This window comes from Odocoileus virginianus, chromosome 18 (genome assembly GCF_023699985.2).
Source record: "Odocoileus virginianus isolate 20LAN1187 ecotype Illinois chromosome 18, Ovbor_1.2, whole genome shotgun sequence".
NCBI classification, from domain to species: Eukaryota; Metazoa; Chordata; class Mammalia; order Artiodactyla; family Cervidae; genus Odocoileus; species Odocoileus virginianus.
Genome location: NC_069691.1, coordinates 26,065,203 through 26,091,673, shown reverse-complemented (window position 1 = coordinate 26,091,673; position 26,471 = coordinate 26,065,203). Strand labels below are relative to the sequence as shown.

The 26,471-nt window shown below is 33.7% G+C and overlaps 1 protein-coding gene across 38 annotated transcripts in view; it reads left to right on the top strand.

Moving 5' to 3' along the window:
* Positions 1-26,471, top strand: part of PTPRD (protein tyrosine phosphatase receptor type D) — a 2,322,816-nt gene that overhangs the window by 1,036,648 nt on the left and 1,259,697 nt on the right. For all 38 annotated transcript variants that reach the window (XM_070480470.1, XM_070480471.1, XM_070480507.1 and 35 more), the window contains one exon: positions 16,954-17,003. The gene's annotated coding sequence lies outside the window, so the exon portion shown is untranslated. The remainder of the gene's footprint in view (positions 1-16,953; positions 17,004-26,471) is intronic.

Sequence of the window (26,471 nt, the reverse complement as noted above, 5' to 3'; positions counted from 1 at the left end):
CTCTGACCCATCCAGTTTCTTTATAGCAGAATAATCTTACCAAAATAATGGATACAAATTTCATGATTAATTTTGTATACTGACTTCTGTGATTGTGAATAATATCATATATACTAATTTATAATCTGAATGGCATTTTTTTTAAATTGAGGGCAGAATGTGTTTTTTATATATATATATATACATATATATCCAAATATTTAAAATGAATTTAAGCTAATAATAGTTCAATTCACTATCCAATTCATATACATAGTCCTCTAAGGCAATTTAGATCTTGGTTTGAAGAATATGGACTAATGCACACAATAAAGTCTTATTATTTAACCGTATCCTAGACTATATTATTTCAGCTTTTGATTTGTCACTGAATCATGAAAGAATACTAGCAATCAATCATTTTTTGTACATTTTGCTAGTCTTAGGAAAGTCATGCTAGTCATGCTAACATCACAAATTATATATGAAGTGCTAGTGGCATTTTAAAGTATATTCCTGTGTATTAACAGTAACAATCAACCTCTCTAAATAGAAGAAAAAATAAAGTTTTCTATAAAGTATACAATGGAAAAGAGAGAGATGATACAATGTGACATCATCTCTTCAAGAAACATTAAGGAAATGGAAAGTGTATCTCTGAATATTTTATTGACTATATAAATGTGTTTATGTATAATACATGTGTAACATGTAGAACACTTAGATAAGAATTATTCAGGAATTATTCTGTTATCATGCTGTTTATTTTATCTGGTCTCTGCTCAGAAAGTATTCACTAAAGATACTTTTAATATTACCTGTATTTAAAGCTTGGCATTTGACCAAGGCTTAGAATAAACACAATGTATATAATTAATACCTATTTATCTTAAGCATAGTGATAAATAATGTACACATGTATTCCTTTGTACATACATACATAAATATATGTGTTCTAAAGTACAAATACCATTTTTTTTTTTCCTAGTTAGACACAAACTCCTGCAAAGGACATGTATATTCATGGGTTTACACACAAACTCCAAAGGACAAAATATTCGGCAATGGAGATAATAGGAATGGTGTTTTTCATTACTTCTGTTACATTGCTCATCTTGAGAATTGACAAGACACTCTAACATTCGTGTCTAAGGAAATATTTCTAGTATATTTATCTTTGAATGTTCATTTTTATTTTTTACTCTAGACTATCAAGTGTACCTTCTTTGATTCTAAATTGGCTCATACTGAACTGACATCTCCAGTGCAAAGAAATGCCATAGAATCGTAATTACTGCATTATTACCTGCCACCCACTGTCCACGTACAGATGTTATCCTATTCTACTGCATCGGTAGATGGACCACACTCCAGCCAACTTAACTCTAGTTGCAGGTCTTTGGGAAGCAGATGCTTTTGGAAAGTAATAAAAAGGATACTGAACTAATTCATAAAGGGTGTCACTCTTCCTGCACAGTCAGTTGTGGCATGCGGTGTTAAAGAAGAAACAATTTTTCCAAGTGACAATTAGATTACTGGAGAATTTCAGTCCAACAAAGACTAATGATCAGCTGGAAAATGACTGAACTTCCTCACTACCTTCACTTTGGTTCCCCCTTAGGTCTGACTTTTAGGAAGGGCATTCTCTCCTTTCTTAGGACAACTCCCTTGGTTCTTGAGGGTGCTCCCCGGGAATGCCCTCATGCTCAATCACCTGACATTTGTCCTCCAACCTTCTTGTAATCTGCAATAATTCCTCCCATACTCTCAACATCTCCTTCAGAGGCATTCCCTCTTGCTTCAAACCCCATTCTCATCATATTCTCTTACAAGGAGTCCTTAATTGACTATCAAAATCCAAGGAAAAATAACAACAACAAAACACGTTTCCCTTTCCTCAATGAGAAAAATTGCTGAGTAGTTAAACCTTTTTAGAGGTGAGTATAGATATAATCTTCGGTGTACCTATATATATTTGCATTATTTCCCCCTTTCACAGCAGTGGAAAGGAAGCTAATATTTTTTTCCCTTTTCTATGTCCATGTTTATGAAGGTGGGCAATTATACCACTACTGCTATGAATCCTCTGTTAATTACAGAAGTAAACATGAAAAGAGTAATTAAAGCTTAGAGCAGGTGCATAGATTGATTTTCTAAATATTTTAATCATCAATGTCATTGTGAGATAGTTGATATTTGTTGAATACTTGTTATACGCCTTAACTTTTCTACACACTTTACATGCATTATATCCATTAGTTCTGGTAATGAGGTATGAACTCTTTGTATCCCCATTTGGAGAAACTGGGGCTTAGAAAAAAATTAATATTTCATTCCAATAAGATATTTTCAGTTTTGTGGCAAAAAATTATCGGATTTAAAAATTTTGTATGTATCACTAATGAACTTGACCATTCTTCTGCTTATTCATTATGAAGCAATACACACCATTTCATCTTTCTTATTTCTAAGTAACTGACAACAGAAATATTCACTTTTAAAGATTGAAAATGTTGAAAATTATGTAATGGTGAAAAAACATACAGTAGTTTTATCTGGTATGTTACTGTGCTGTGCTTAGTTGGCCAGTTGTGTCCGACTCTTTGTGACCCCACGGACTGTAGCCCACCAGGTATGTTATGAATTTTAATATTTGAGAGTAAAATCAACACAGCCATTATAGCATAGGTCAGACAAATTCAGTAAAGTGAAAGTGAAAGTCACTCAGTTGTGTCTGACTCTGTGACCCCATGGACTATACAGTCCATGGAATTCTCCAGGCCAGAATACTGGAGTGGGTAGCCTTTCCCTTCTCCAGGGGATCTTCCCGACCCAGGAACTGAACCAGGGTCTTATGCATTGCAGGAGGGTTCTTTACCAACTGAGCTATCTTCTCTTAAAGACTTTATACATTTTTTCCCCATGGAAATATTACAGAGTTTGGTTGCATCTGTAATAACATACTTTCATTTATTTCTTAACATGTTCTTTTTTTAAATTTGTTTTTATTTTTTTAATTTGAATCTTGTAACATGCTCTCTTTATCTCCTATGTTTTTAAAGCACAGGACACACAATATTGATTTGTAGTCATTGAGACAGGCCCTCTTGTTTCTGATTCCTCAGTAAGCACATGGAAAGTAAGATACTTCACGGGAAGTTGATCAGCAGTGTTCCAGTGATCTTTCACCTAGTGTTCCAGTGATCTTTCAAAATTTTAACAGTAATAGATAGCTTTTGAAGTAATTATGACTAGTGTTCACAAATGCAGCACTAGGCTTATATGTGTCACTGGATTTTTTTTTCTAAAATGTGATGGAATTTTTAAAAACAAATCATTATTTTATAGAGTAGTACAAAAGGAAAAAAACAAAAAAAAAAAAAAAAACTAAATTACTCCATTGTATACACATCCTGATTTTAGAGATGCTCAAATTTGAAAAACAACATATGGCAAACATGTAGCAATAAATGTTACTATTGGCTGATCTAAGGAGTTTTTAGGAGGAAGGGACATACGCACAAGTCCTCCAGGCTGGTGAGTGGAGACTAGTCTAGTCTTCGTGGAGGTCATTTGGTAATACCAATCCAGAGCTGTAAAACCACTCATATTTTTAAACTCAGTAATTCCTGTAAACCAAAAGAAATAATGAGACATGCAAACATTTAGGAGAAATAACTTCTACATGTTAGATGCTGTTTTAAACACATGGGATGTATCCACAAAGGAAACAAAAATCTCTGCTCTTGTGGAACTCATATTGTAGCAGAACAGAAAATGATTTTGATAGATTGCACTATGGGTGAAATACAAGATTATAGAACAGTACTTTCTCCATGATTCTAATTTGTAAATATATTTCAAAAAGTAGAAACATTATAAATATCCCACAGTAAGTGATTGGTATGGTACATTTAGCCAACTGGGTTTTGTTTCCATTTGGGGTTTATAAGTTTTAACCAGATTTTGTTATAACAAATATAAGTAACTTACATGGGCATGTTTCTATTTGCTAACTAATGTATTGTATTTATTTTATTTGTGTAATTCTTGTTCACAACACAGAATTTTATTAGATTTAGAACTTAAGAGGCCAAGACCAGATAAGTGTGATTCTGTTAGTAAGTACTGACTCAGTGGTTCTCAAAGTTAGGGTGCTGCAGCAGCAGCATGCCCTAGGATGTTGTTAGAAGTTCAAATTTGGGACTGCAATCCCCACTACAAAATCAGAAGCTATGGAGGCAGGGCCCAACTATCTGTGTACAATCAACCCCTTCAGCCATTCTGATATACTCTGAAGTTTGAGAAGCATGCATGCTAACTTGCACTCAGTTGGAAGGAAACAAATGGGGAAACAAATATTTGTGGGGACAGGTACCAAGAGTCAGTCACCATAGAGGTCCTTTAAATTATTTCAAATAAATTATGATGACCAATGAGACTATATCATTAGCAGACTCCTCTCCTGACTAGATCTATGTCCTTGAGTTCCTTATTTCTGTGTTCCTCAGTTAATTTATTTATAAAATAGATATAAGCATCTACCACTTAGAGTTGTTTGGAAGACTGATTAAAATGACTGCTGCTACTAAGTCACTTCAGTCGAGTCCAACTCTGTGTGACCCCATAGACGGCAGCCCACCAGGCTCCTCCGTCCATGGGATTCTCCAGGCAAGAATACTGGAGTGGGTTGCCATTTCCTTCTCCAATGCATTCAAGTGAAAAGTGAAAGTGAAGTCGCTCAGTCATGTCCGACACTTCACGACCCCATGGACTGCAGCCTACCAGGCTTCCTCCGTCCATGGGATTTTCCAGGCAAGATTACTGGAGTGGGGTGCCATTGCCTTCTCCGATTAAATTGACTAGTGTGTGTGAAAAATCCTGAAACACATGTAATCCTCACATGTGTTTGCTATCATCATTATTATTGTCAATTATAATTATTAACGATGCCTCAATAAGTTAAGTAAATTGCCAGACATGATACAGCTAGGATTTGATCCCAAGTTTGCCTTCCTCCAAACAATGGCACCCCACTCCAGTACTCTTGCCTGGAAAATCCCATGGACGGAGGAGCCTGGTGGGCTGCGGTCCATGGGGTCACGAAGAGTTGGACAGGACTGAGCGACTTCACTTTCACTTTTCACTTTCGTGCACTGGAGAAGGAAATGGCAGCCCACTCCAGTATTCTTGCCTGGAGAATCCCAGGGACGGGGGCCTGGTGGGCTGCCATCTATGAGGTCACACAGAGTTGGACACGACTGACGTGACTTAGAAGCAGCAGCAGCAGCCTACGTAATAGAAAATGTGGCGAAGTATGAAAATATTCATGGGTTCTTCTAGTTGAGAAATAAAGAAACCTAGTATTTAAGTAGCTGAAAGAAAGATATTTTCCCTCATAGAATCATGGGAAAAAATCTTAAGTATTGAGACTAATTAAATTATCTTTAATATGGTTTGAATATGTTTCATATTGAACAGTTGATAACTAGGAGACACAAGAATGTTCAATAAAAACACTTTTGATGTTAAAAAAAATTATACTTTGGTACATAACACTCAATTCATAAAAAATTCAACTTTATTATTTTTTGGTACTCAAATTATCCCATCTTAATTTATTAGCTTTTTATTGAGATATAGCTGATTGACCATGTTGTGATAGGATCAAGTGAACAGCAAAGGGACTCAGACTTACATATACATGTATCCATTCTCCCCCAAATCCCCCTCCCATCCAGGATGCCACACAACATTAAGCAGAGTTCCATTGTTATATGCTAGGTTCTTGTTGGTTTTCTTCTTTATATTTAATATTTACTTACTTTATTTTTGGCCACACTAGGTCTTTGTTGCTTTGTGCAATCTTTCTCTAGTTGTGGCCAGAGGACGCTATTCCCTGTGATATGTGGGTTTCTCATTGTGCTGACTTCTCTTGTGGAGCACAGGCTCTAGGCTGGTGGGCTTCAGTAACTTCAGCACTGCCAATACAAGGGACATGGGTTCAATTCCTGGTCCTGGAAGATTCCACATGCCACATGGAAGATTCCCATGTGCCACAACTAGTGAGCCCACGCTCTAGCATCAATGAACCATGACTGAGCCCGCATGACTGCAGAAATTACAACTTTATTATGAATTTATAGCCACATAATAATTCTCATGATGCCAATTGTATTAGATTTTTATTGTATTAACAAATATTCCTCAATGTATTATAAATGGCTCACTTAAGTTGAAGAATTTCCCTGTGATTGGGGGAGAAAAATGAGTCATGAGAGACTAATAAGCGGACAGCAATAAGACCATATAAGACACTAAAGCTCTGATCAACAAGCCTAGGAATCCAAGCCACAGCTTTTGCATCAGTAAACTCAGTGTTGTTAGGAAAGTCCAGTACTTGCAAGATATTTTCAAATGAGTAATTACCAGCTTTGTTAATGTTTGTCTCCTGCTTCTAACTCAAACCAACTAGAGAAAGCCAAAAATGCTCCCCAATCAATCACATTGAGTGCCTGCTCTAGTTAACCAACCTCCAGCTTTCCCTTACTCTCAACCTCCAATCAGAGCATTACATGACTTAGGAGGTAGGGAGAATAGTGACATGTCAAATAATACAGATTTCCAGTTATAAAGTGAATAAGTTGCAGGAATCTAATCACAGTATTTTAGTTATAGTTAAAAATACCATATTACACATAAAAAAATTGCTAAGAGAGTAGATTTTAAGTGATCTCACCACGAAAAAAGGAATGATAATCTTGTTGTATGATGAAGACATTAGCTGAGGCTTTAGTTGTAATCTTACTGTGACACAAAAATGTTTTGATTCAACACATTGTACACTTTAAAGTGTTATATAATGTCATATATAATATAATATATGTCATATATATTTTAGTGTTATATGCCAAGTGTCATATGCTGTAATGTTATATGCCAAAAAAGTTGAAAAAAATGATATTAGAGGTATCAGTAGAATCCAGAGAGTAGAGTGGGTTTTGGCAACAAAGGAATGGATTTTGTTTTGGACATTTTGACTTCAAGTTAACTGTGCCATAGGTAAGTTGAAATGTCTACTACAAAGTTGGAAAATAGAACTTGAGCTGGGGACTACAGGCAGATCTATAAATACTGGTTTGAAAATACTACCCATAGAGCTGGTACCTGAAGTCATGAGTATGAGGGTAATTTCAGATATGGAGGATGTAGAAACATGAGAGAGTCATAAAATACACCAGTACACTGATTCACACAATTCATTTGAAAATCCCCAAGCATAGCTGCATCCCTGGGCCTTGTGGTTGGTGCTAACATAACATGCTGTGAGACTGCCTACATTTAAAGGTACTTACTGCTACTGCTACTGCTAAGTCACTTCAGTCATGTCCGACTCTGTGCGATCCCATAGACGGCAGCCCACCAGGCTGCCCTGTCCCTGGGATTCTCCAGGCAAGAACACTGGTACTTAGGAAGGAGGAAAAAAAGCAAAGCAAAATCCATAAGTTGTATTTATCAGAATATTAAGTACAAAAACAAAGCCTACAAGTAAAAAGGTAAGGCACTGATGGAATCACTGGAATAAGAGACTTGAAGGAAGGAAAAGTCAACAAGTACACCTGCTGTTAGTTACCTGAGGGTGATGAGGACTTTAAAAAAAGAACATGATCTGGTATTTTGGCACTATTGGAGATAATCGGTGGAGAATGTCATTATCGTTATTAGGGTAAACAACGTATTGTTAGGTATAGCAAGTAAGTATAGACTGCCCACCAACAAGGAAAGTAAAAGATGGAAGCCTGAAGAAATAGATGGATCAAAGGCAAAGTTCTCCAGGAAAAGAAAGGCTTGAAATTATAGGTCAAAAGGAACGATCAAATGGAGAGTGAGAAATTGTCATAAGAAAAAGCATAAAAGGTGCAGTTAGGATAGGCAAAAGAAGATGAAAACAAGAATACAAGAAGGAGAAGGAGTCTTTTTTTCTTGAATCATTTCAGTCCCTCAGTTGTGTCTGACTCTGCAACCCCATGGTCTGCAGCACACCAGGCCTCCCTGTCCATCACCAACTCCCAAGGCTTACTCAAACTCATGTCCATCAAGTCGGTGATGCCATCCAGCCATCTCATCCTCTTCTCCTCTCACCCTCAATCTTTCCCAGCATCAGGGTCTTTTCCAGTGAATCAGCTCTTCACATCAGGTGGCCAAAGTATTGGAGTTTCAATTTCAACATCAGTCCTTCCACTGCATATTCAGGACTGATTTCCTTAAGGACAGACTGGTTGGATCTCCTTGCAGTCCAAGGGACTCTCATGAGTCTTCTCCAACACCACTGTTCAAAAGCATCAATTCTTCAGCACTCAGATTTCTTTATGGTCCAACTCTCACATCCATACCTGACTACTGGAAAAACCATAGCTTTGACTAGACGTATCTTTGTTTTCTTGAATATAAAGTACTAAATGAGAAACAGATGAATATATAGGTACATTATTTAATTGGAGATAGGAAAATTGAAGTTGTTAACATGGATAACTTTAATCCACTTAAAATGTATGAGCAAATTATAGCAGGAGAGAGAATGAAATATAGAAAAAGGGCAGAAAAAGGGAAAAGATTGGAAATATTTCACTTTAGTGGCTATTAGGGATGTAATGGGTAGGTAACTGTTAAGAAATGATGATGATGATGAAACATGAGCAACACTTATGGCTAGTTGTGTGGTAGAATAGTAAAGCAGGAAGCAAACATTTTGGTATAGCAACTTTCTTTTCCAAGGATTAGAGGAGACAATTTTATGGAACATCATTTAATTGAGCTGGGGAGGATTAGAGTGGAAGGGAGATTAAATGGAGACAGACAGATTGCAGAGTACATGATCTAAAACTACCCCACTTTAAGAGATAAAGGACCTGTGGCTTAAAAACCTTGCCAGTATGGTTAAAATGAAGACTCTGGTCCTTAATTCTTAAACAGGCCATGAGAGTCTGGTTCTAACAAGTCCAGAACTTCAGTGAGAATCTACAGTTTATTAAGAATCACAAGTGATTTTCATGTATGTTCCAGAGGGATGTATTTTTAAGTTTGGGAGGTACTGACATACACTTTACTTATACTTCCGTGTTGGTAATTGCCATGAAAATGGTAAAAGTAAAAGTAGGAGGAATACTGGGTATTTCCAGAGGGTTAGTCAAGTAGCCAGTTATGCAGAAAAAGCTAGAAAGGGACTGTGAGGCCCAAATACAGCTCTGTTTTGAGAACAGGGAGAGAGAAGGATCTAAGTGTCATGATGGCAGCAGCAGAACTGAAGCTCCACAGTTTATCAGAGCTTTGGCAACAATTGATGTGAGATGAAAATTAATGTTTCTATAGTTACTGAGTAATTTGTATAAAGTTAAACCAGTCTTGTGAACTTTCATAGACTCTTACAGATTTCTCAATATAACCAACTCCAGTAATGAAAAGATTGTGATATTATGCTGGAAGTTATAGTTTACAATTTTAAATTCTTCCCAAATGTATAGACATCTATAACACAACAACTTTTATGGTGAACATTATTATTTTTGAAATTCTGTTAATTAATACAGCTGAATATCAATTTAGGAAAATTATGACATGACATTGTCACTCATGAAAAAGAATTTGGATAATCTCTTTATAATGCCCCCATTTGTAGTTGGAAGTTGTTGTTGCCAATCATATGAACACAACAAACTTTTTATAAAAATTTAATATTTTGAATAATTTGGAGTGACATGTTTAAGGATAGTGATATTTAAGAGTCAAAATATTAAATGTGAGGATCTATACATTTTAGTTTAAAACATGTAAGTAAATACCCACTTTCAATATGGATTGCTTGATGTTATTTCTATATCTCTTTGAAACCAGAAATATGTGTAATAATTACTTTAATTTGACACTTTTTTAATGAAGATAAAACTTTAGTTAGGGGTTTTAACATTTTGTATTTTTATAAGCACAGTTTCAAAGCAGATAGTTGTTCACTTACAAAAATATCAAAGGCACATTTACCAACAGCCTAAAACACAAATTCCAGTCTATAATGTTTTTGGCAAATGTTTTTTTTCCTAGCCATGCATTTTGTTATATAGCAGTTTTCATATAACTTCCAATTATATAATGAAATCCTTGCAGAAGCCCTGGGAGATTATGGTTTGTGGAGTTAATTCACAAATAACATCTTTCCTCAATAGATTTTAAACCATGCAAGAAATATTGTCATCTTTTGTCATTTTAATTTTCTCTAATGTATACAAACATGTTAATGCATAGTTGGAAACTAATAGGTTCAGACAAATTTGAGTCCCCAAAGAATATGCTGTACAATTAGTTTTCTGTCACAGTAAAATGTATCCAAATTCTTTGAGATCATATTCAACTAATAAGGTGATGCAAGGTACAAGTAATTTTGTAATAGCTTTATTGAGATATAATTCTCATACCATAGGATTATTTTTTCATGAAACTTTTTAAAGTGTACAATTCAGTGGATTTAATGTACAGGTAGTCAGCAATGCACAACCAGCACCACTATCTAATTTTATAATGTTTTCATGATCTGAAAAGAAATCCTGTACCTATTGGCAGTCATTCACCTTCTGCTCACCCTTCAGTCCCTGAAAGCCACTAATCTGTTTTCTGTGTCTATAGAATTTCTCAGATATTCAAATGGTTTTCCATCCAAGCCTGAGATGACACACCCCATCCAGGATCCATCTCCTCGTATATTATTACTGTACTGTTACAGAGTGGAGTTTAAGGGAGCAGGGGTGGGGGTTGGTAGGTAGCCTCTCATGATTTAAAAAAAGAAGGTCACTAGAGCTAGAGTTTCAGGTATTAATGCTGCATTCTAGCTAGAGAATTAATGAGAATAGGGGGGAAAGATGGGTATATTGTCTATATTCAGGGCCACTTCCTAGAAGCCACTCACTCTACTTCCATACACATGCATTTTCCAGAGTTTAGTCTCATAACACCAAGACTAAGAATCTTTTTCCAAGTAGCCATTAACCTACTTAAAAGTCAGCAGCCCTTTACTAAAAATAGGGAAAGATAAATATTGGAGGATAACTGGAATTCTCTGTCATAGTGTTAAACCCACTTGAACTTATTAAAATGTATTAAGCTAAGATTTGGAATACCTGAAGAACAATCCTTATGAAAGATTTTAGACTCCTAGGGCAGCATATGTAGTGGCTTTTGATAGTGGCAATAAAATATGAAATCATTAAGTACCATATTTGTAACCAGGATATAAATAGCATGAGAAAAGACCATATTTGTCTTGTTCATCACTTAAACCTCATGTTCTGGAATAATAGTGGCTGACACACTAGTGAATATTTATTGAATAAGTAAATGGATTATTGAGTTAACTTTATGTAGTTGTATCTGTTGTTTATAGTTAAATAACATATTTACAAATTACCTAATCTTGGGATGAGTTGGTAATTCCAAAACTTATTGCTATCACTCTAAATTTCCCAGGATTTAAGATCTGTTTTGAAAGAAATGATCTAGGCATTGAAAAGACATTGAGGGAGGGGGGATCAAGATGGGGAACACATGTAAATCCATGGCTGATTCATGTCAATGTATGGCAAAACCACTACAATATTGTAAAGTAATTAGCCTCCAACTAATAAAAATAAATGGGAAAAAATAAAAATAAGAATAAAAAATAGACTCAGAAGAAAAAAAAAAAGACATTGAGAAAGTGTGGGTGTTACTGAGCTAAGGTAAAAATCTATCACCTAAATACAGGGTTGTTTTCTTCCTAGGGAACTGTCTAGCAATTATTTCTTTATTGAAGCATTGCAGTATTTATTTAGGTGTTTATTAGTTATTTACTGAGATTTTACAATATGCCAAGCTTCACTGAAACTACTTTTTTTTTTCCCTCATACATGTAGTCTGCAATTATAATGGGAATTGTATTTCTGAGTAGATAAGCTTGACTCTCCTCAAAGAATTAAGAGTTCAAACTTTGGGTTTTTTAAAAATAAACACACTATTTGCAATCTTCTAACTAGATAGAAGGCTATCTGGTTTCCCAAGAAAGCGTTTCTGATAACTTATACAAAAACTGCATATATACTGCACAAAATGTACATATTTTATAAAATATAATGTATTTTAAAATTCATTGGAAGGTAATTTTAGAAATTGGCTTATCTGTTAAATAATGTATAGTTTAAATTTAGCATTTAATAAACTAGGCACTATGGAGCTATCTATCTAATATTAATCATAATATGTTGGAATTATAAGACTGGAAGTATTTATTTACTATTATTGTAGATTTATTTTAAAAATTTGAGAGTGTAGTTGTATCTCTGCTTTATGGAGTTAAGTTTTAAGTTTCATTCTAAATAGAATAAAATGAAAGCTCAATTTCTTTCACATTTCCTCCTCATTAAAAGAATCAGAATTTCTATGCTGCATGTAACTAATAATGTAAGAGAGTTTGTATTTGAAATTCAGCAGTACCATTTCTACCTCTATGCTCTTGGGTACATTTTTAAATTTCTCTATTGTCTTGTGTGTGTGTGTGTGTGTGTTAGTTGACCAGTCCTGTTCAACTCTTTGCAACTCCATGGGCTGTAGCCCACCAGGCTCATCTGTCCATGGAATTCTCCAGGCAAGAATACTGGAGTAGGTTGCCATTCCCTTCAAACCTGGATCTCCTGAATTGCAGGCAGATTCTTTACCATCTGAGCTACATGGGAAGCCCTCTATTGTCCATTATTGTATAAGCCCATATAAGCCCATTATTGTAATCATATCTGATAGGATTGTTCTAGCAATTAAATGAGTTGAACCTAAAGTATTTAACCTACTTCCTGTCACATAGTAGATATTCAACCAATGTTAACAACTTTTCATATTACTATTAATATTAGGATCCACTAAGCTGTTAGTAGGAGCTTCCCAAGTGGTGATAGTAGGAGCTTCCCAGGTTGGTGTTAATGGTAAAGAACCTGCCTGCCAATGCAGGAAACATAAGAGATGCGGGTTTGATCCCTGTGTTGGGAATGTCCCCTGGAGAAGGGGATGGCAACTAACGTCAGTATTCTTGCCTGAAGAATCCCATCGACAGAGGAACCTGGAGGACTCAAACCATAGGGTCAGGCTCACAGAGAGTTAGACACGACTGAAGCATCTTAGCACACACACAAGATGATAGTAGACATAAAATAAATGTGTGATTACATGACCTCCGAATCTAATATATGTTTATAGATATAGATATAGATATAGATATAAATACCACTTGTAAGAATGTTGCACAGTAGTAAAATATCATGTGAAAACTGTGTTGTATATCACAGGAGAATTTGATGCCAGCATCTTTGAATTAAAACCCAAAACAACAAAACAACTCCTGTAATAAGTACATTTACATAATAACTTCCTCACAGCTGAGAATTAAATTAGTTGACCCATACAAAATATTTAAACCTGTAATTCATATATCTCTTATTTTTAATAAATGTTATTTATGGCATATGACTTAATTGAGATTCTGAACTTAATTAAGCTTGAGTTGAATTTTGACTTCACAATGCATTAGTGATAAGATATTTTGGAGTATATTCAAGCAACTGTTAGGTTCCATTTTTATCTGAAAATGTGAAAAATATTATCATTTTTTCAAGTATTAATAGAGATACTCAGAAGAAATTTTAGTGAATGTCATTTGAAGATATATGAAATAAAGTGTAGTGATCCTAGCATTGTGTTACTTATCCATTGCTAGCCAAATATCATTTGAATAAGACCTACCAGACTGTCTTTAAAATAATTTGTAATTATATTTTATATAATTTTAACTATATAAATTATAATTAATTAATTTTATATTTTAAATTATTTAAAATAACTCCCCAATGTTTAGGTTTCCAAATCATTTAAAAATTCAACCTTCTGTCACTCCCTCTAAAAATTGAACTTTTCAGCAAAATTGAGCCAAGAAGAAATAATGTACTTTAAACCATCTTAACATCAGAGAAATCACCTTCTGAAATACCAATTCCATGAATTTTTCCAGCTACATATCCAATAAATTCATCAGTTAATAGCTATAATCTATAGAAATACTAGTTCAAGTACAACTTTTCAGAATTTCTGCAGTAATTTGACAGTTATATTGGCATTACTATGAAACATTCCTCCTTGACTATTGTAGGTCTAGCATATTAGACTTTCAGAATTACCAATCATGTTTTGTTTTGTTTTGCTGAAATTTGCTTACTTGCTTCAGCATACATTCTTTCTGAATGGTTATTCCTCCAAATATAAATAGTTCAAATGGAAGAGGTCTATCTGATCAAATTCATTTAGGTGAATCTTGTTATATGAAATAAAATTTCCAGAAATGTGTCAAGGACAACACTAGCCCAGTGCCAATGTCACTGACAGTTTAATAACTCATTCTTCACCAAAATTCCCCCCCACCCCTGCCAAATATTTATGTCACTCATATCTTGTTAAAATGGACTCTTTCCTCTTTGAGTGTAACTCAGTACTCAGTATCAACTGAAAAGGGTAGATTAATGTTGGGGTAGGCCATATTTCTGCTTTAGCTTTCTTGTATGCCTAAAGCCACCTCCCTGGCTTGCCTTTGTCTTTGAAAAACAAAAAGCAAATACATTTTAATGTCATTTCTAGAAACCCTGAATTTAAGCATGAGCAGAGAGTTTGAGTCTGAGTATCCAACATATCTGATCAGTATAACAGTGTCAGTAATACAAACATAGATGTCCTTTGGATTGACTCTTAATATCTGAGTACTCACATTTAGATGGAGATAAGCAATCTGTCCATAACTGGGGAACATAAATAACCCTATGTGCTTTTTATGTTGAAATTGTATTATTTGATTGAAAGTGCCAATTTATATTGCAAATACGTAGCATAGTGCCTGCAGAAGTAACCTAGCATCTGATAATACTAAAAGAAATTATTGTTTCTATAGTATAATGTCAAATCTTAAAGCCTGAATTTAAATGTTAATAATGAAATAATAACAATTAAAAATTTAAATTGGTGTATCCAAGGAGTTCATTCCCCAATGGTAATACTTAGCTTCAACCAAATATTGTTTCTAATACTTAACTTTTAAACATGTGCCTCAAATTTAACTTGATGCACCTCTTCATGAAAGAGGTGAGGATGGGGAAAAGTCACTATAATTCTTTGCATGACTTTATGAAGTATAAGCATTCAGATCAACTAGGTTCTTGGGAAAGGTTTCACTTTTAATCAACATCAGCAGAGAGTAGACCTTTTCAAGTCATCTTTTTGTTCCTTGCTCCTGTAGGGAAAATGAAAGCAAAAAGTAGTTGAATAGTGAGTTTAGAACATCTGCAAAGTTAGTCCATGTGCCCTGGAATTAGCAAAAAGGATGGGCAGCAGAGACATCTATAGAGGGCTAGTAAACAGAATAATGACTTAGGGGCAAGGAGACCTGAAGGCATGGCCAGAAACAGGAGTGAAACACTATGGATTGAGACTCAGAGAATCAGAGACTGAGAGTACAGTCAAGTCTCTGCCACCAGTTGGTTTAGTGACTTAGATCAAGAAAGTCTGAGCATGCATTATTGAAGATTTAACTCCACATGTGCATTTCAATTTGCATAATAAAAACCAAAAATATAATGTAAATATTTACACTTAATTGATAGTACTAGTTTATTTTCTACTAATATTTGATCAGAAGAATGTTAGAAATATTTTATTTCATTCTTCAAGTGGTTCATAGTACTGTCAAGATCATTTCCACACATAATTTCTACTAAGAATTAAATAGCATTTTTTTATCAGATAAATTATGTTATATAATGTTTCCTTCATTTGCAGTAGAAAAGATTTAATGGTTGGAAACCTGAGAGAAGCATATACTCCAAACCAACACTACTCATAAGGAACTGGCACATTATATAGATTTAATCTATTACAATTTCTATGTTTTATGAATTTTTATTGGGTTGACCAAAAAGTTCATTTGGGTTTTTCCAGAGTACAGAAAAATGCAATCACTTTTTAGCCAACATGATAATACATTACACAATAGTGTACCTGCCTATATATGTCATTCATGAGTTTTCTAAAAGGTTCATAAATGCTACTAATTTCTTCATTGAGGGTAGAAATGAAATCTTCAATTTCCTTATTTTGTTGATAGAAAACAGTATCTATCTATGAGGTAGCAAATTTAAGGGCTTGGTAATGTGTGTTGATTAGTAAGTTATCACTGCTCAAAATGCTAAAACTGTTGTAAAGCATGTTTACTAAATATGATCACATGTGATAGTAATCAAATGTCTTGATTCAGTGAAAATAACAATAACCAGTTTTGTAAAGAGCTGTTGTTAAATATCTTAAACAACTTAAGATGTATAACAAACTATGGAATACTACATGACCTTTAAAATGATAACATAAAAGATTTATATTCATGAATAGCTATATATTACCCACTGATTAAAACATGCATCAACTGGACAGTGGTGTAATAACCATATTTGTACACATGTGTGTGCATGCATGTGTATGATAGCATATGTGTGTGTGTATTTGACACTGTTACCTGAGTATAACTGAGAAGACTTTCTAAAATAATATATTCAAAATATATTTTGTTTACAAATATATCCCTCACCCATAGTCCCACAAGAAGCAAGAGACAATCAAAATTCTCTGCTTGTTTGTCATCCCTTCATTAAAGAGTTGAAATTAGAGTAATTAATCTCAAATCACAATAATTTTATGTGAATTGAGTAATGGCAATGCTATTTTAGACAAATATTGTAGTCAAAAATATGTACACTAATTACACATACAATAAAGTTTTTCATGATATTGAATCACTATTTAGCATTTTATGATTTTAAATTAAGATGCAATATCTTTACTAATACAAAATGTTTCTGGTTGTTCTTTATTTAGGTCTCAGGGTGGTGAACTTTTTCTTTGAATTCCTAACCTGTGAGCCTATGGTAAGATTATGATTAATATACTAAATTGTATGATATATTTACCTGTTACCTCTGCTTGATTAATGACAGCAAAGGGAATTTGCTTAGGTAATTTGACACTTTACCTTAGTTTTACATAAATGTTAAAGAAGCTATGCAATATTTTCTATCAAATGTTTATGTTCTTGAGTAGATTATAGTAATATAGTCAACTGATAGTCATTTGATACATTCTTTGATAGATTCCTAAGAGAATTTGAAGCATTGCTCAGAAAGGTAAAGATTTATACCATGGAGAAAAATGGTTTGACTATGAATGACAGTATTATATATTAAAATTTTTATAGTGAGGTTTATTTGATGCCAATGAATAGGGCAATGAGTTTTATTGAAAGTTAAACTTACTATAACACCTGTCAGGATTTATCAAAATTGGGTTCTTCTATGAAAGTTTGATGTTGGAGCTTTAGAGCATTGAAAGCAAACCATTTAACTATGGAAATAGAAATGATAAGAAATAACCAGTAACTTCTAAGGTGATTTGGGAGGTGTTATTTATTTGTTAACCTATGTGGTTAATACATTCAATAACGTGTTAAAAGTGTGAAGGTGGATTGCATTTATAATTGATTACTACAGAATATAATTAAACATATGTTTGTATTGTAAAACTGATTGGGTTATTTTAGTAAGAGAATTTTCAGGACCCATCTGTTCCTTAATAGTAAACATGATAAATATTTAGCTTGTAATTGAGATATAAATTACAGATAATATGGGCATTTGTATCATACCTTTCATGTTTGGGCAAAAATGACATCTTTGGAAACACAGAGACAATGAACTAAATCTCTTCTTGATCTGATAAAACAGCATTACTGTTTCATATGATAAAACAGCATTACTGAAATGTATATTAAAGAAATTGTTTTAAGTGACCATAGGCAACAGCCACCTCTGGGCACTCAAAGGTATTCTCTTTGGTGAGGCTACTAAGAAACATTCCAGGTATGATTATTAAAAAAGATAAAAAAACAATACCACATAGAATCATCTGTTCTACCGCAAAGACTCTGCTAAGAATGGTAGATGTTTTTATGAAAGTCATTTGGATATGAATACAGCAATAATTTCATCCTTGAGAATTTGTTTTTTAATTTGTAGCTTGTAGTTTACAAATATAATTAAATGAAATGATAAATTATTTTAACTTATAAAATGGTACAAAATATTTTTAAGATTTATTTGAATCTCTAGTCTTTTTAATATTCTTATATGAGCATATCATACATAGAAAGAATTGCTCATATCTCAGGGCACAGTCTCCATGAATTGCAATAAAATGAACATACCCATTTAACAAGCACTCATAGAAATTAAAAAACAAAAAGATAAAAAGAGTACATGAAACCCCATCTCATATAGTTACTTTTCTAGTAACTATACCCACAGGGCATATGCACTATCTTGAATTCTAGAAGGATAGATTACCTTGCTTACTTAATCATGTTTTATAAATGTAAACATATGGTATGTACTGCTTTGCTTCTTTTGCTCTAAATTACATTTGTAAGATTATATTATATTGGTAAATCACCCATTCTCATTGCTGTGTAATATTAAGCTGTATCCAGATTATGGTCCTTTCCCCCATTTGTAAGCATTTGGGTAGACTTCAGCTCTTATAAGTAATGATTATATGGACATTTGGAACATGTCTTTTAGGGAATCTGTGTATATATTTTATTGGATATATAGGATATGCATATGTTCTGCTTTAGTAGATACTGACATTTTACCAAAGTGGTTATATCATGTTTCAACAGTAGGATGTCAGTTCAGTTGCTCTGTATATTCAGTAATACTTGAGATTTTTCATTCTTCTATTTTAGCTCATTTGATGTGCCTAGAGGGATTTTTTAAAATTTGAATATCTTAAAGGTATTAAAAACTTTATAATTATTTGTCATATAATATATTCTTATATAATTATAGTATCTATCCTTTTTTATTATATACCTATGAAAATTGAATCCTAAGTTGGATCCGTTCACTAATATACTGAAATGGATCAACTTGATTCATGAGACAAATGTTGTGTGAAGAATTTTGAAAGCTGCTTTTTAGTTTGAAAAGGTGCAATGGTAGAAACATTTACATCACATAAATTGGCAAACATTTGAAAACTGGGTTTTAATTTTTTTCTTGGAAAGCTAGTTTTTAAACATTTACCCAGCATGACACTGGATACTTAAACACTATATGAAACCATTTGGTGGGATTGCTTATCTTGTGATAGTATCTTTTGATGAATAGAGTTCTTTTTTTTTTTTAGTTCTTCATTTTAATTTATTCTAGTTTATTAAGTTTATATCTTATGTGATTAGGATTTTTATGTGCTATTTAAGAAATATTTACCTTAGCAGTGATCATTAAGATATTTCTCTATAGTTTCAAATTACCATTTGAATTTTCACATTTAATAATCTCAAGATATTAAAGATAATTCTTCTGTGGTATTATCTTGTATACTTAAGATAGTTAGCTGGATAGCTTTTCATTAAGATAGTAAATGCTCTGTGTATCTGTTATCTTTTTAATGTAAAGTGCATATATAAACATGACAACACTGATATTTGTATTTAATAATTTGATGTAGCTATATCTAAGTAATTTGTCATATTTTATAAAGTTAATATATGTATCTGTGCATTGTCCCCTATAAGTTTCAAATAATATAATCAGATGGCTATTATTTTGAAATTAAGTATCTGGTACTCAGTCACTCAATCCTGTCTGAGTCTTTGTGGCCCCATGGAGTGTGCCAGCCAGGCTCCTCTGCCTGTGAAAGTATTCATGCAAGAATATTGGAGTAGGTTGTCATTTCCTCCTCCAGGGAATCTTCCCAATCCAGGGATGGAATCTGCTTCTCTTGCATCTCCTGCATTGTCAGGTAGATTCTTTACCACTACGCCCCCTGGGAAGCCCCCAAGTTTCTAGCAGCGTAACAAAATTAATATGTAACTTTAAACTTAACTGTAGACAATTTATTTCCATAATATATTACTGAATGAACCAAGTCTGAAAAATATTCTACAGAATGAGTAAAAAAAAAAAGAAAACCTTCAGAATATTAGGCTAATCTTTTTGCATTCAAATAAAATTATTGTCAAAATATATTTTGTGGTATCCAAAACATTATATCATATAAATTGAATAAACATATAACTGTAGGAAAGGAAAGATATACTCAATCTGAATGCAGAGTTCCAAAGAATAACAAGGAGAGATAAGAAAGCCTTCCAAAGTAACTAATGTGAAGAAATAGAGGAAAACAATAGAATGGGAAGACTAGGGAGCTCTTCAATAGAAACAAGAGAAGACTAGAGAGCTCTTCAAGAAAATCCAGAAAAATTTTCCAAAGGAATATTTAATGCAAAGATAGGCAGAGTAAAGGACAGAAATGGTATGGACTTAACAGAAGCATAAGATATTAAGAAGAGGTGGCAGGAATACACAGAACTATACAAAAAATATCTTAATGATCCAGATAACCACAATGGTGTGATCACTCATCTAGAGCTAGACATCTTGGAGTGGGAAATCATGTGGGCCTTAGGAAGCATCACTACAAACAAAGCTAGTGGAGGTGATGGAATTCTGGTTGAGCTATTTCAAATGCTAACAGATGATGCTGTGAAAGTGCTGCACTGAGTATGCCAGCAAATTTGGAAACAGCAGTAGTTGAAGGACTGGAAAAGGTCAGTTTACATTTCAATTCCAAAGTGTTGCAATGCCAAAGAATATTCAAACTACCACACGATTGTACTCATCTCACATGACGCACAAGCTGAAATCAAGTTTGCCAGGAGAAATATCAATAACCTCAGATATGCAGATGACACCACCCTTATGGCAGATAGTGAAGATCAGCTAAAGAACTTCTTGAGGAAATTGAAAGAGGAGAGTAAAAAAGCTGGCTTAAAACTCATCATTCAAAAATAAAAGATAATGGCATTTGGTCCCATCTCTTCATGGTAAATAGATGGGGAAACAATGGAAACAGTGACAGACTTTATTTTCTTGGCTCCAAAATCACTGCAGATGACGACTGCAGCCATGAAATTAAAAGATGCTTACTCCTTGAAAGAAAAGTTATGACCAACCTAGATAGCATATTAAAAAGCAGAGACATTATTTTGCCAACAAAGTTCCCTCAGGTCAAAGCTATGGTTTTTGCAGTAATCATGGATGGATGTGAGAGTTGAGAAGAAGGCTGAGTTGAGAAGAAGTTGAGAAGAAGATGTAAAGAAGGCGGAGTGCCAAATAATTGATGCTTTTGAACTATGGTGTTGGAGAAGACTCTTGAGAGTCCCTTGGGCAGCTGGAGATCAACCCAGTCGATCCCAAAGGAAATGAATCCTGAATATTCATTGGAAGGACTGATGCTGAAGCTCCAGTACATTGGCCACCTGACGAGAAGTGCCAACTCACTGGAAAAGACCATGATGCTGGTAAAGATTGAAGACAGGAGGAAAAGGGGATGACAGAGGATCGGACGGTTGGATGGCATCACCAAGCTCCAAGAGATGGTGATGGACAGAGAAGCCTGGCTTGCTTGCAGTCCATGGGGTTGCAAAGAGTCAGACAGCAACTGAGGAACACTGAACAGCAACCGTCATGATAAATATATTGTGAAGGATTAATTACAGAGTATGGCTGTATGAACATCATTAAAATAGTCAGAGATATAGATATAGATGGTATAGATAGATAAGTTTTCCCAGATGGCTCGGTGGTATAGAATCTGCCTGTCAGTGCAGAAGGCACAGGAGACGCAGGTTCCATCCCTGGGTCAGGAAGATTCCCTGAAGGAGGAAATGGCATTCCCCCATTATTCATTCCTGGAAAATCCCATGGACAGAGGAGCCTGGCCACCTACAGTCCACAGGGCTGCAAAGAGTAGGACATGACTGAGAACAGATGCATAGATAGATAGATACCGATATAGACATGTGATTTAAATTTTGATGGAATACAGTAGTGCACCACATACCTGATTTTTGCCTAACAGGAATGATAATATTAAAAACAGTATTATTTTTTTCTTAAAACTCTGAGAAAATTATATAAATGTCTATATGTTTGCCACAGATTGTATTGTCTTTTTATGCAGTTTTGTGAATTGAATGTGTTTTCTCCTCTTCAAGTAATGTTTTTGATTTAAATACATTCAATTTTCTCCATAGTAGTCGAAATATTTGAGAGATTTAATGAAACATAATGGAATTAAATATTTTTTTCAAACAGAAATTTCAATAGTTTCAATACACACATATCTAATAGACTTTCTTTTTTAATATCTGGGTTTTTATTGCAAGTCACTTCATATGACTTCAGAGTAACTCATAACTCAAAGAATGGACATGCAAAAGTAAATGATATAAAATTGTGTTTTAACAATTAGTTACTAATTTTCAAGTCTTTATAAAAGTGAGAAGTCTGCTGAGAAAAATTGAGGATTTGTAGATTAATCCTTAACATTAAAGAAAGATGATATTGATTTATTTTCATATGGTTGGAGAGAGCCTTGGATTAGTACCCTAGAGTTATTATTCTTGTGAATATTCTTGCCTGCTTTAGATAGCTAAAGATGAAAAAATATGGAGTGTATGCTAATTATAAGCTAATTAGCTGATTTTCACTGTTACAGCATTACATTGTGGGATAATTAAAGCAGGAAGGACAAAGGTGAATGAAAAACTGAAAGGTGTCTTGAAGATTGGTTCAAAGACTTTACATGGCAATAATAAGTCTAATCCTGTACTAGTCTTTTTAAATAGCTAAATAATGAGTTTGTCTGTGAAATACAGCACAGCTTACACAAACCTTAATTCATGAATGTGTCTGTCCCTGAAGATAAATGATAAAGGAAAAAAAAAAAATCCAGTGAAGATAGACACTGAGTAGAAGTAACCGATAACAGTTAAATATATTTCATTGACACAGAGATTACACAGTTTAAGGGCAAATAAAGTTCAAAGATACACAGCTGACATATTGAAGGAAGAAAAACAGTAGAAACTGGAGAGATGTCAACATGTAGAATAGTTTATTATATATAATTTGAGCCCAAAACTAAAACAAAATTGAATTATGCAATAAAATTATAATCTGAGAGAATAAACACCCTTTAAAAAGAAAAAAAAATGGTGAAATAGATTCCAAATAACTAACCAAATAACTAAGATGTTTTGGTACTATAAATGAAGACTGGATTTTTTTCTTGTTTGTAGTTAAATGCTATTTTAATTTTTATTTTTAACATTTTATTATAGTAAAACACACATAAGATTAAATTTACTAACCTTAGAGCAAAATTATTGGACACACAAAATATCATCTGTATATTTTTAGTTCATATTTAATTATACATTCATTTAACTGTTAAAGTACAGTATTATTTTTTCTCTCCGTAAAAATTCATATTTTTAGTTCCTGGCTCAATATCTGGCAATAGCAGATGTTCCCTGAATCTTTGCTATCTATAAAATCAAGTCTCTATAAACTTGGTAGAAGTTTTTTGTTTCTTTTGCTAAGTGAACCATTTTTTTCTGAAACACATCCTCTTTCCAAACTTTCCTTTCCTCCTCCTTCCTTCCCTTCCTTCCTTCATCCCACAAATTCCAACATTTGTGAAGGATTTACTATGCACTCGAAGATGGCTAACTAATGTTACAATGGTAGAACAGACAAGACACATATATTTATTAATTTTACAGTCTAAGGAGAAAAAGGATTATTTTTAAAGTAAGTCTCGATTTTGATAAATATTATGAAGAAATACACTCTCAAATATAAAATAAGCTGGTAGAAAAGTTGATATTTATTGCTTCAAAGGGAAAATAGAGTTTCCCATATGAGGGAACGAAGAGAAAGGAGTATAAAGAGATTTCTAGCCTTTGAGGAAAAGGGAAGCTTGGAATGTTCAAAGAGGGTAAATAATGTTAGTGTGCACAGATCATAGTTAGTAAAAAGGAAGGAGGCATGACAAAGGTTAAGTCTTGTAGGTCATGATAAGTGTGTTGGATTTTGTTGTAAATGCCATTGGAAGTCATTGATCATTTTTCCTAAGTGTTTTAAGATAAGTCCTTTGTGGAGAATGAATTAGTGGGAAATATTTCTAGAAGTGGAAAGGTTATTTAGAAGGAGACATTTGCAGAGTTCTAGAGAGAGGCGTGATAACCTGAACTAGGATGGGATCTCTGTGATGAATTCACAATGTATTTTGGATGCAGAACCAAAAGGACTTATTTGATTTGAAGTAGATGGTGAGAGAAAAAATGGCAAGCACGAATCCTACATTTGAACAATTAACTGTGTAGCAAAACCATTCACAAGTAAGTTGGTTAAGATGGATTTAGGAGGAGGCAGGTTCTAGTAATAGAATCAATAACTCCATTTGGAATCAATATCCTGTCTTACCTCTCTTTTTCAGTTGTTACTTCAGACAAAAACCATTTGAAGGGAAGTAGGGAATGAGGATTCAACACTGTACATTCTAAGGATTAATTAGTCAATGATCTGGCAAACCAGCTTCTCATAGCTAACTGCCCTGGGTTGATGGTTATAAAAGTATGTATGCGTACTGCAAAAGGCATATGGCAACTGTTGAGACCCAAGCATGCTGTGTTATGAGGCTGACATTAAATGTACATGTAGTACAACAAACTTCAATAAGCTCTGGGGTTATAATGTGAGTTTATAGTGAGATCTGGACAGTATATTCAATGAAAGGAGTAGCAATGGCTGATTATTCTTTAAAGAAATTATTGGGGGAAAAATAGGAAGAGTTTATTCCAAGGAGCAAAGAATTTCTTATTTTAATGTGAACTCTCACAAGAAAACATAAGCAAACATTAAAATTAAACAGGAAAATTTACTAAAATAAAAAGAAGCTTAAAGACCTCTATAAACTTCTGTCTTTACTATTGTCTTCTCTAGAAAACTGAATCTCTCAACTTGAAGGAATCCAAGTGAAAAGAAGTGTTTTCTTTCATTTTGTTAACCTTCAAAGACGTTTCTATACATCCATATCTGCCGTCTTTAACAGGGGTGAAAACATAGTAAGCTTCTCTGTCATTCTTTTTCTCTGTCTCTGGAGGTGGGACAACTGATTGCCTTGCTTTGTTTGCATCATGAAATCCTTTATGTCACATATTTGCTAGCTAAATGTATCATAATGGATATCCATTCACAAGACCACAGTTTGACATGCATTCTGATCCACTTTCCCTGAAAATTTGACCTTGGGAATTTTTTGCACTTAGTTCAAACCATTCCACTGCTAAGGAAAATAGATATTATCTGATTATACAATAGAGAGATCTGAATGTTACCATTTAAGGGAAGAAACACTCATGGGACCATCACCTGTGGCAGTTTTGAATTTTAGTCCAGCATATCCCTAGCTATAATCTTGAGATGACCATATGATATTTAGCCTTGATTAACAAATACAGAAAAACTTGGCATTTAATCAGTTGGCTTCTCAAAGAGTTTCTCTTTACCCATGATAACCATACTTTATGTCAGCAACTGAAGAATTATGATATGGTAAAAGCAAGAACAGTAATACTTTAAGGATCTCAGATATTTAAATCTATCAATTACATATATTGAATTTTCAATCTCAGATTCTAATAAATGGGCTAAGTATTGTTATTTGATTTCTGTTGTTATTTGTGATAGTCACATTCAATGAATTTATTTTGATATATAGTTATTGCAAAAATGCAAATATATTTTCTATAAACACACCAGAACATGAATTTATTTCAACTGATGCATCTCATTCCAATCTAGAGGATGACAAGGAGTTATGATAATATCATTATGAATACCTTATTATTTTGAAATAAATTGAAAAGTAGAAGGTTTTTTAAACTAATTTGATGTCTCTATTATATGCTTAAGTTAAATCATGACTATTTATCACATAAGTAAATTACCATAAAAAATTATAATGGTATCACTAAAAACTTGGCACAGACATTCTGCTGATTCCTGGCACTCTTGCCACATGCTCTGGGATGGACAATAATCTATATTGTAAAAGGAAATTAAACAATGCAGAGGATGGAGAAAAGCTGAGGGAGTTGAGGAAAATTTGTTATTATTGCAAAATACTTACGTAGCAACTTTTAACAGATTCAATAGTTATTATTCTGATGATACTTCCATTGTATTGGACAATTATAGAAGGTAATGGGAAGAGAGAGAGAAAGACAGACTGAGAAAATAGAGATTACAGATACTGTATTTTGAAGCAGCATAATTGGGATCTACTGTTCCACTATCTTAAAAACAACACAATAATATCTGTGAATCAATGGACAGATCGTAAGCTCTGACTACCTATAATTTAGGAGCAAGGGTAAGTTTATTTTCCACATATGGATTTTTAAATTAAGCTTTTGCCCCAGCTAT